At 53.6% G+C, this 10,834-nt stretch overlaps 1 non-coding gene across 1 annotated transcript; it reads right to left on the bottom strand.

Annotated features, from left to right (window-relative positions):
- Nucleotides 1-7,459: 7,459 nt before the first annotated feature.
- On the bottom strand, nucleotides 7,460-7,606 carry LOC132663956 (small nucleolar RNA SNORA62/SNORA6 family). The gene has a single exon (XR_009603343.2). It is a non-coding gene; the product is annotated as a small nucleolar RNA SNORA62/SNORA6 family (small nucleolar RNA).
- Between the last annotated feature and the right edge of the window lie 3,228 nt (nucleotides 7,607-10,834).

Here is a 10,834-nt window from a genome sequence, read left to right as displayed (position 1 = left end):
CAGAGAGAAGCGCGTCCTGTGGTTCCGTGGAGGGGCCACAACTGCGTTGTTCGAGCCGGGAAGCCCTACTCAGACCAGCTCGACTTGGTTTTCTCTTCCTCGAGGAGACCAGCGTTCTGACTGCTGCTGACTTTCCAAACTGAAAGTATAGAAAGGGCAAGTGACGCCTGGAGAAAATGGAAGACAGAATCAGCCAGGTTGATGGGATTTATTTTCTGACCATGGTCTTGCACTTACAAAAAAAAAAAAAAAAACAACAACAACAACTCAGGCCATGATCTCACCGTTTGTGGGTTCGACCCCGCGTCGCGCTCTGTGCTCACAGCTCGGAGCCTGGAGCCGGCTTCGGAGTCTGTGTCTCCCTCTCTCTCTGCCCCTCGCCCCCTCTCAACAACAAACACTAAAAAATAAAAAAATAAAAATTAGATGCGAAATGAAACGGGAATAATGCTGCTGAAATATATTGATGTTGGTGTCTTGCCCTCATCGGTTTGTACTGACAGGTTCTTTCTCTGGCGGAGGCATTCATTTGCTTCAAGGATAGTCAGGTCTGCCACTAGACAAATAGCAAGAACGGTTCAATCTTACGCTCGGCATCCAGAAAAGGATTTGCAGAAAAGCACTCGTTTTGTAAGCCAAGGATGCTCTTTTTTTTTTTTCTTTTAAGTTTCCGTTGAGAGTTTGACCTTGGCAATGCACCCTTCGGGTTTAGCATTAGCCAGGGCTGGAGAGAACAGGATATAAAGCAACCTCCATCGTTCCAGGTTCCTGTAAAGAGGGAGAGAGAGAGAGAGAGAAAGAGAGGGAGGATGTGGGCAGAGAGGCAAATGAGTCCCATCATTCTCCCCAGGCCCTCAGGGACATGAGGAGGCAGGCTAGGTGGTGGAAAGAGAAAGCGTGGACCCAGAACACGTCCCCCACTTAGAACCCCAGCGCTGTGCACCAGTGAAGCAGTGAAACAGAGTCGCTTTGGTGGATGATGATGCAGAGATGAACCAGCCTGATGCAGTGTCCCTGCCTCTTCTTGTGTGTCCCCAAGGTGTCTAGAGGTTCCCGTGTGTCTTGGAGAAGGGATGCAGTCAAGCACAGTAGACCCCAGAGACCAGCCAGCGATGTTCTGGGATGTCAGGGCCTGGGGGGAGGGGGAGGGGGCAGCACAAAAGGCTGGAACCAAGGACAGCAGCGGGAGGTGTGGACACACCCCCAGGAAGCCAGACGGGACCAGCGTCTACAGACAAGCCACATGAGAAGGAGAAACCAGGCGGGATTTCAAGGGCACCAGATCCAATGCCCTGTCTCCCTTAGCAGGAGCCCTCAAAAATGTACCTGCCTCGCTGTCATATCGGAGAGAAGAAGGGAAAAGAGCAGAAATCCAGAAGCACTTTCTCAAAAAGACCTTCGTCAACACGGCCTAGCTTATCTAACGGGATGCTGATATTGTGAACTTTCATCATAATGTGCCAGTGCGGTAGGCTTTGTCAGCATCCTGCTCGCGTCCCCTCCTGTGGTGCGGGGGCGGGGCTCACTATGAGCACACGTGGAGGGGGCAGGAAGTGTTCACGGAGCTCAGCAGGGAGGGCATGTCCTCGGATTTATGCCCCAGCCCCCTCCAAGGCCAGGAGGGGTAGCTGGCGCAGAGCTCCCCCGCGGGGCTGAGCTCTAGGACCCATGAAGTTTAAGGCATTGGCAGCACACGGTCCCCTGGCGCCTGCCTTTCCCACCTTCCTGGATCACTTCTCAAATAAACTACCTGCTCTCCCCTCCTTGCTTCTGAGTTTTCTTCTGGGCAACCTGAGCACGATGATTAACACCCATCTCCCCGGGGCACCTGGGGGGCTCTGTCGGTTAAGTGTCCAACCCTTGATTTCGGCTCAGGTCACGATTCTAGGATGTGGGATCGAGGCCCGCGTCAGGCTCCATGCTGACTTTTCTTTCTCTTCCTTGGGATTCTCTCTCTCCTCTCTCTGCACCTCCCCTAGTCTCCCTCTCAAAATAAATAAATAAACTTTAAAAAGAACCCATCTCCCCTTTACCCACTGAGGTAGGATCTCATAAGGACCTCCCAATCTGTTACTAAAAAAATAAGCTATATTGGCTTTGCACATCCAAGACAACAAAGGCAAGTTTTCATGGTACTTTAATAATGGCCACACACAAAGCAACTTTATGTATTCTGGAAGCATCGTTTGTTTAGGGAACAAATGTTGATTTAGTCACAATTAGATACAAGGAATGACGTCTGCCAGCTTGGAGTGCTTTTTGGCAACATGAGATGGGGACACACAAAACTCCCCCAACCACATTCAGGGTGACCCCAGTCTTCTTCCCCATCCCTGACTTTTGCATGGGATGAGAGCTCACCTCTTCTTCCCCTGCTCGCTTCTGGGAAAGACGCCCACAGGATGTTTCATCTTAAGACCTCAAAACAAAGTAAAGAAGAAAAGTAAGAGTATCTAAGGCCATGAGTTGATAACATAATCTCACAGTATATGGTCATTTATCAGAACTTTCCCTTGTGACAAGGTCTCTGTGATGGATGGACAGACAGATGGATGGATGGATGGATGGGTAGATGGATGGATGGATGGACGGATGGATGGATGGATGGATAGATAGATGGACAAATGGATGGATGGATGGATGGGTGGGTGGATGGACAGGTGGACAGATGGACAGATGGATGGACAAGTGGATGGGTGGATGGATGGATGGATGGGTGGATGGATGGATGGATGGACAGGTGGACAGATGGACAGATGGATGGACAAGTGGATGGGTGGATGGATGGGTGGGTGGTGGATGGGTGGGTGGATGGGGGATGAATGGGTGGATGGATGGATGGATGGATGGATATGTGGATGGATGGACAAGTGGATGGGTGGATGGATGGATGGATGGATGGGTGGATGGAAGGACAGATGGACAGGTTGACAGATGGACGGATGGATGGACAAGCAGATGGGTGGATGGATGGGTGGGTGGGTGGATGGATGGATGGATGGATGGATCGATGAATGAATGTGCCCTATGCCACTAACAGGTCATGCTGTCACCCCAGACCCAGCTCATCACCACACAGTAAAGCATCCACTCCCCCCATGCGCAGGGCCCACGTGTGTCACCAGGAGCTGGCTTGTGGACTGTGGGGGCTGACAGGGACTGGATGGCCAGTCCAGAGCACCTGGGCTCCTCCTAGTCCTTTGCTTACCTTGGCCCCTCGTGTGGTACAAGGCTCTCTTTCTCATGCCTCCCCAAGCCAGCCTTGCATTGTCTGTCCACTCCCTTCAGGGAGAAACCCCCGGGGAACCACCAGCCTGGTTTCCAGCTTGCATTTCTGTCTCTGGGCCTCATGCCTTTTCTCCCCCGCTCTCCCCTGTCTGGTCCACCACAACCTCCCAGCACATGGCCCAAGGCTCTGCTGACCTGCTGACCTGCAGACTTGTGTAGCTCAGAGTGGCCACCACCGTGGTGTTTCTTCGGTCACCCTGTCTTCTGTAAGGATGGCCCCTCTCAGCCTTCAGCTTCATTTTGTTTCAATGTGTGCCCTTTTGATAATAATAAGACCCCATGCCCTTTTTAAATTACTTTTGAAATTTTAAAATGAATCAAACACCATGATTGAAAACAGACTAACTCATGTCTGCGTCAAACTGTGGACAGAGGGCAGGGCAGGCTTGTGACAAAGCCACCACCGTAGGGCCGAATGTTGGTTTGGGTGCGGGGAGATGGGTGTGTGCTGTGGAACTATTTCAACTTTTGGCATATCTGAAAATGTGTATAATAAAAGGTAGGGGGGAAATTTGAGCAGCAGCTCTCTTCAAATGTGTTTTGTGAAGTGACACACGGCACCTGCTTTGCTCACGGAGGGAGGTGAGCTTCAGGGAGGTGGGGTCATGGGTGCCCACCTGGCGGGAGCTGTCGCTGTTCCTTCTCTGCTGACCCTCGGACTGAGCACAGCTGTGCCTGTGACAGCCGCTCACGCCCAACCCGACGGTCTCCTCGGCGCTCCAGCTCTGGTGCTCGACTCCACACCACCGTGTTCACCAGCCCACCCTTTCCAACCCTCCCGGATCAGGCACCAGTCCCCCAGGGGAGAAGCCAAGGGCTGTCCCTCCATGGGACACCTTCCAAATCCATTTCCCATCTGGCGGCCTCTGGAAGAGGCCAAGTCAATTCCAACATCTCATCTCCAAGGAAAGGTTGGTTCCTATGTGACGAACTTGTTTAGGAAAGAAATCCGGTCCCATCTGTGCCTGGGTTGATATCAATAGATGAGAAAAATGTCCACACAAGTAAATCTGAGCATTGTTTAAACAGTTCCTTCTGCACGAGGAGCGTGGAGACTCGTGACAAATGTGGACAAGGTGGGGACAGAGGCCTGCCGTTGACACAGAAGCATCCTCGAAACCTTGGGGCTGGTTCTGGAAGGGTCCCTCCTGAGGTAAAGGGAGCCCCAAGGCATTGCAAGAAGTGACTGTGCTCTGGAAGCCTCTGGAAGCTGGCAGCTCCGAAAAGCTAACGACTTCAGCAACGACCCCACTGCAGGGTCCTAAACGACGGTGTTAAACGTCCACCCACACACTCGCAGGTTACAAGTGAGTAGGAGCAGAGGGGGGAATGATCAAGAAAGGGGGAGTCGGGCCCACCAAGAATGTGAACAGTGTAGTGATTATGAGGCTGGAGCCCCACATGGTTCTAAAGAGCCAATTGGGTTTGTATTACATTAACACTTAACTCTGTGGCCAAAGGGAGTCGTTAAAGATTTTTGAACCGAGTGATGCCGGAACCTGGGAGGAAAGAATTCGCAAGGAGGGAGGGAAGACAGGGCCTAGGGATTCTCCACGGCCAGCCAACATGGTGGCCCCTGGGGCTCCCTGCCCTGGCCGGACCGGTGGACACCCATGACAGGAGTCATGATGGCATCTGGCCCAGATGTGCTCGTCCAGGGACACACGTAGAACCAGAGACCCAGGAACCAGAGGAGAGTCAACAGGGCCTAACTCTGAAGACAGATCACAAATCCCCTGTGGGCCGTGAGGGAAGGACACTGCTCCGTAACTCCAGTGTGATGTCATCCAAGCAGGTGGTGGAGAAAAACCTTCTGGAATCACCGAAGCTCCAAGATCTAACAGCTGCAGCCCCACAGGCCCACCAGCGGGGTGCAGCGGCGTGTGTGAGCCCCGCGTGCACGGCTCCCAGCGAGCCCTCCCCGCCCCCAGAAAAAGATTCAGGATGGCCTACACGCAGCATCTCCGGCGAGAATAAAATACAAATAAACAACGTAAGCACAGCCCGAGGGAATCGAGGGCAGGGGACAGAGACGGGAGGAACAAAAAGCCGGGCTCTCCGTAGGCGTCAGAAACACTGAGACACTTGTTCCGGGTTCGGTTTCCAGGGACGTGAGCCCACGTGCCCCCGTCATTCTGATACCTGAGAACCACGTCTTAGGTACCTGGGGAGGGAACCGGGAGTTTACCCGGCGATGGATGTCAACGTGGAATCGGGACGTCTGAAATGAATCTAGAAGTTCGTGTTCACGTGCGCTTTTGTTTTCTAGTTAGAGAATCTAAATGTTCATCAGAGAGACTATCAAAACCCTCTCCCTTCGAGTACCATTCCTAACCTTTGCGGAAAGCATGGGAAAATGGAACCATGACCAGGTATAAAATTCGTAACAGCTCCTAAATACGTATGAAGGGTCAGCATCGGGGCTGAGCATGCCCTGTGGACAAGTCTCATCGGAGCCCCGTGGGCAGGCACCGTGGCCACCGCCATTTCGCAGGTGTGGAAGCAACGCTTTGGATGTTAATCCCCCAAGGTAAAGCTGTCGTTCAACGGCGATATTCGCCCCCAGGCAGTCTGTACAGCGGGAGGTGCAGCCACCAAACGCCCCTCTCAGCCCCACGGGGAGAGAGGGTTCCCAGATCCTCCCCATGGCTTCTGGCCACGGGAGCCGTGGGGACACGCCCCTCTTTCCTTATTCTGAAACCAACGGGCAAAGTGAGCCGTGGTCAAGGACAATCTTCCTCCTACGTTCTGGCCTGTGTCGTATCTGCACGATCCTTTGAAAGAAATGCACTTGATTCTGTAATTTTATAGCAGCTGGCGTATTTGTGACACTTCTCGAGAATCATCTTCAAAGAAGGGCTGGTTCCCAGAACAGCTCATTCAAGGAAATATTCCAGTTGCACCTCTGCCCTTCACTGCTGCTGAGCAAGCTGCTTGGGTTCTTTGTCCTATTTCCCCCTCCTCCCCCTCCCCTCCCCCCTCCCCCCCCTTCTTCCCCTCCTCCTCTCCTTCCTCCTCTTCCTCCTTTTCTTCTTGGCCTTCTCTTTCCTCACCCCTCCCCCTCTCCCCCCTCCCCCCCTCCTTCTTCCCCTCCTCCTCTCCTTCCTCCTCTTCCTCCTTTTCTTCTTGGCCTTCTCTTTCCTCACCCCCTCCCCCTCTCCCTCCTCCTCCCCTTCCCATCCCTCCTCCTCCTTTCCCTCTTCTTCCACTCTTCCCCTCCTCCTCCTCCTCCCCCTCTTCCCCCTCCTATCCTTCCTCCTCTTCCTCCTTTTCTTCTTGGCCTTCTCTTTCCTCACCCCCTCCCCCTCTCCCTCCTTCTTCCCCTCCTCCTCTCCTTCCTCCTCTTCCCCCTTTTCTTCTTGGCCTTCTCTTTCCTCACCCCCTCCCCCTCTCCCTCCTCCTCCCCCTCCCCTTCCCCCCCCTTCTTCCCCTCCTCCCCTCCTTCCTCCTCTTCCTCCTTTTCTTCTTGGCCTTCTCTTTCCTCACCCCCTCCCCCTCCCCGTCCCTCCTCCCCCTCCTCCTCCCCCTCCTCTCCTTCCTCCTCTTCCTCCTTTTCTTCTTGGCCTTCTCTTTCCTCACCCCCTCCCCCTCTCCCTCCTCCTCCCCCTCCCCTTCCCCCCCTCCTTCTTCCCCTCCTCCTCTCCTTCCTCCTCTTCCTCCTTTTCTTCTTGGCCTTCTCTTTCCTCACCCCCTCCCCCTCTCCCTCCTCCTCCCCCTCCCCTTCCCCCCCCTTCTTCCCCTCCTCCCCTCCTTCCTCCTCTTCCTCCTTTTCTTCTTGGCCTTCTCTTTCCTCACCCCCTCCCCCTTTCCCTCCTCCTCCCCCTCCCCGTCCCTCCTCCCCCTCCTCCTCCCCCTCCTCCCCTTCCTCCTCTTCCTCCTTTTCTTCTTGGCCTTCTCTTTCCTCACCCCCTCCCCCTCTCCCTCCTCCTCCCCCTCCCCTTCCTCCTCCTCCCCCTCCCCCTACTCCCCCTTCCTCCTTTTCTTCTGGCCTTCTCTTTCCTCACCCCTCCTCCTCCTCCTCCCCCTCCTCTTCTTCCCCCTCCTCCTCCTCCTCCTTCTCCTCCTCCTTCTTCTTCTTCTCCTCCTCTTTCTTCTTCTTCCAATGCTACATGTGTATATTTTACACAGATAAAAGTAAAAGAAATCAACTCACACCAAACTGTTTTTTCTTACTTGTAGCAAGAATTGCTGTCAAACTCCATTCACTGGGCCTGAAGCCCCTTGTGGGGTTAGCAGAAATCTCGCCCCTCCTGTAGCCTGCCCTGTGAGTTCATCGGCCAGCCAGAGGCCTCAGCCCCATGCTCTAACGATGTGCAGCGAACTATTTTTCCACAGTGGGAAGATAAATATAGACTCTTTTATTAAAAAAAAAAAAAACACATAAGAATCCTACAAAAAAAAGAAGGTCACATTATGTAGCTCATTATAAATATAACCTTTGAAGAGTGTCAGGTATATACTGGATACATAAGCTTAGGAAGTGTATTAATATAATACCCACAGTAATAAGTAGAACGGCATATGGATATCATGATAAATTTTGAAAAAATGAATTTGATATGGAATCATACTTCGAAAAAATATGCAATATTATAGGGAGTCGACCCTCTACAGGGAGTGTCTACATAGGGAGTCTACTTTATTAGTTCAAACGAATAGTGTACCCCGTCATTCCATAAACACATAAACCCATTAAAAAGGCTGCAGGTGTCTCCACAGGGGCTCAGGACACGTCAGGGAGCACGCCACTGCCCCGCGGGGATTGCGTCCTCTCTGTGGCAAGGGACAAGGGGAAACAGGTGATAAACAATAAACATAATATAGACACAAATCACATGGCGTTCACCTCAGTCGTGGCCGCGCGACAAACACCTGAAAACTTGGTGAATTAAAAGAAAAAAGGCCATATTATCCCCTCCGGTGATTCAGTGGGTCACCTGGCTCAGCTGGGCAGTTCTCCAGGCACCGTGGGGGGCCGCCGGAGCGGGTGTCTGACGGGGCCCGCTCCCACGGCCGCTGTGATGCGGGCTGCCGAGGGGAGGCACGCCTGCGGCCTTGGCGTGAGGCTGGACCCCCCCGCGGAAAGGAGGCTGGGCTCCGGGAAAGGTCATTCCTTAGGCCGCCGGTCCTTGCGAGAACAAGTGGAAGCTTCCAGTCCTCCCCCAGGCTGAGTCCGGAAGCATCACGGCCTCACCTCTGCTGTCTTTTATCGGCCAAGGGAGCCACAGACCTGACGCAGATCCGGGGACGGAGAACCGGGAGCAGGGAGCCAGCTTTATAGGTTTGTCGAGAGGGAGCTGTTCCGGAGTTTGGGCAAAGGAGCGCGGTGCCGAAATCCAGGTGCGGTGGGGGTGGGCGGGTCCTGGTGTATCCTGTGGGGGGGGGGGGGGGAGCTCGAAGGACTCAGGGGTCGCAGGGGTGAGGGGTGAGAGCAGAAGCCACGGGAAGCCGCCGTCGACGGGAAGGGGACACCGGGAGACAGAGCACGTGGGCAGGGCGGCAGGAGCCCCAGCGGTCAGCCGGGGCCACGTGGACAGACACCCAGGCAGAGAGCTGGACGGAAGCCGTTCGTCCAGCTCGGCAGGCCTGGGGCTGAGCTGGGGCTGTGCACCTGCTCTCTAATCCCCCCCGGAGTCAGGCGGCGTGCCACCCTCAGTGTGGGGGAGCCTGCGTGGAAGGCGGCTTTCTCTCTGGGACCCGGGCCCCCAAGACCCTTCTGGCCTGCACCCCCCGCCCCCCGCCAGCCACTGGTGACCAGGCCCAGACCCACCGGGTGCAGTATCTGTTCAGGTCCTCTGCCCATTCTTTAACTGATTGTTTTGGTGTGAGTTGTGAGTTTGCTGTGAGTTATGTCTATCTTTATATATCTTGGATGCTAATCCCTCATGGAATAGATCATTTGTTGCCTATGCCTCGGGAGCCACACCCACAGATATGACGCTGAAGCCAGTGTCTAAGAGATTTTCGCCTGTTTTCTTTGAGGAACTTTATGGTTGCGGGTCTCCTATTTAGGTCCTCAGTGCACTTTGACTTTATTTTGGGGGAGGGTGTAGGAAAGTGGTCCAGTTTCACTACTTTGCACGTAACTGTCCAGCCTTCCCAACACCATTTGTTGAAGAGACAGTCTTTTCCCCACTGGATATTCTTGCCTCCTTCATCATAGATTAATCTCCCATAAGTGTGTGGGTTCATTTCTGGGCCCTCTGTTCTGTTCCATTGATTCGCGACCTCATTTTTGTGCCAGTACCACACGGATGAGATTATTATAGCTTTGTAGCGTATCTCAAAGTCTGGGACTGTGACACCTCCAGCTTTGTTCTTTCTCAAGATGGCTCTGGCCGACGCAGGCCTGCTTTTGCCTCCCCCCGAATTTAACTACGGATAGCCTACGACCAAAAGCTTTACTCCTACCAAAAACAGTTGAACGCATATTTTTCATGGTCTGTGTATGATACACTGCATTCTCGAAATAAAACACACTGGAGAAAAATGGGAAGAAAGTCGTAAGGAGGAGAAAATACATTTACAGTACCGCCTTGCATTTATCCAAAAGAATCTGTGTGTAAATCGGCCCACGCAGATGGGACCCCACTGTTTGAGGGTCGGCTGTGTTCCAAGTGGCATGCATGTGTCACACCTTGCCAAGAGGCCCCACCAGCGGGCACGGGGAAGAATTAGCAGAACGCCACGTTTTTGCTATTCAAACGCTCCCCCTTGACTTAAGTATCATGATGAGTAGCGCAGAATGAGGCTTTTGCCCGTCACAAGTTCCTCCCAGAATAGAAACTGCCCACGGTGTTTTTCTTGGGAGGCACATTTGCATGGCAAGGCTCACGGCTGATATTTTGAAGCTAATGCACCGTGTTATGTGAAGTTGGGCGGAAAAAGCAAGCTTCTACTTGCCGCCGTGAGTTTCTGCCCCACGGTCTGGCAGCTGGGCTAACTCCGCTCTACTGGCCGACGCATCCGACACTTGGATTCTTAGCTCCCGCATTCCTGACGTGCCAGAAGCTCACACACTGGCCTGGTCTGTTTGACATTTTGGTCCAAAAGCTGACGCAAGTGGCCTAAATCCTTTCCTTATCCTTCTTGCCGGCAAAAGGCAAATGCTGGCAGGATTTTTTGGGTGCGGGTAAGGTTTCAAATGCCCCAATCTCTCCAGAGGGGGCACCACTCCCCAGAGGAAACACAGCCAACCCCAAATTAAGCAGCTGGCCCCCCTGTAAATCCAGGTTCTGGGTCTGGGTCCTAAAACACAACACCTGTTCTGAGCAGGCAGGTGCAATGGGGCCGCAGCTGTGGGTGCCGTTGCGCAGCCGGCTCCTACTGACAGACACAGGGGTCCTTGTCAGTCTGACGCGTGGGGACAGGGTGATCAGCGAGTTTTGTTACAGCGCCCGCCGCTTCGGCAGAAAGACACCAGCACAATATAGCAAGACCACTGTAGGCGCTAAGAGGGGAACATTCATTTGCCTGCGTCGGCCAGGCTCCCGGTGGGCTCTCCGCGGGGTTTCTATGGCAACGATGTTCATTGTAAGGACAAGCG

Source organism: Panthera onca, chromosome D4 (assembly GCF_046562875.1).
Source record: "Panthera onca isolate mPanOnc1 chromosome D4, mPanOnc1 haplotype 2, whole genome shotgun sequence".
Lineage (NCBI taxonomy): Eukaryota > Metazoa > Chordata > Mammalia > Carnivora > Felidae > Panthera > Panthera onca.
The sequence above is the reverse complement of the archived record's forward strand: the minus strand, read 5'-3'. Positions and strand labels throughout refer to the sequence as shown.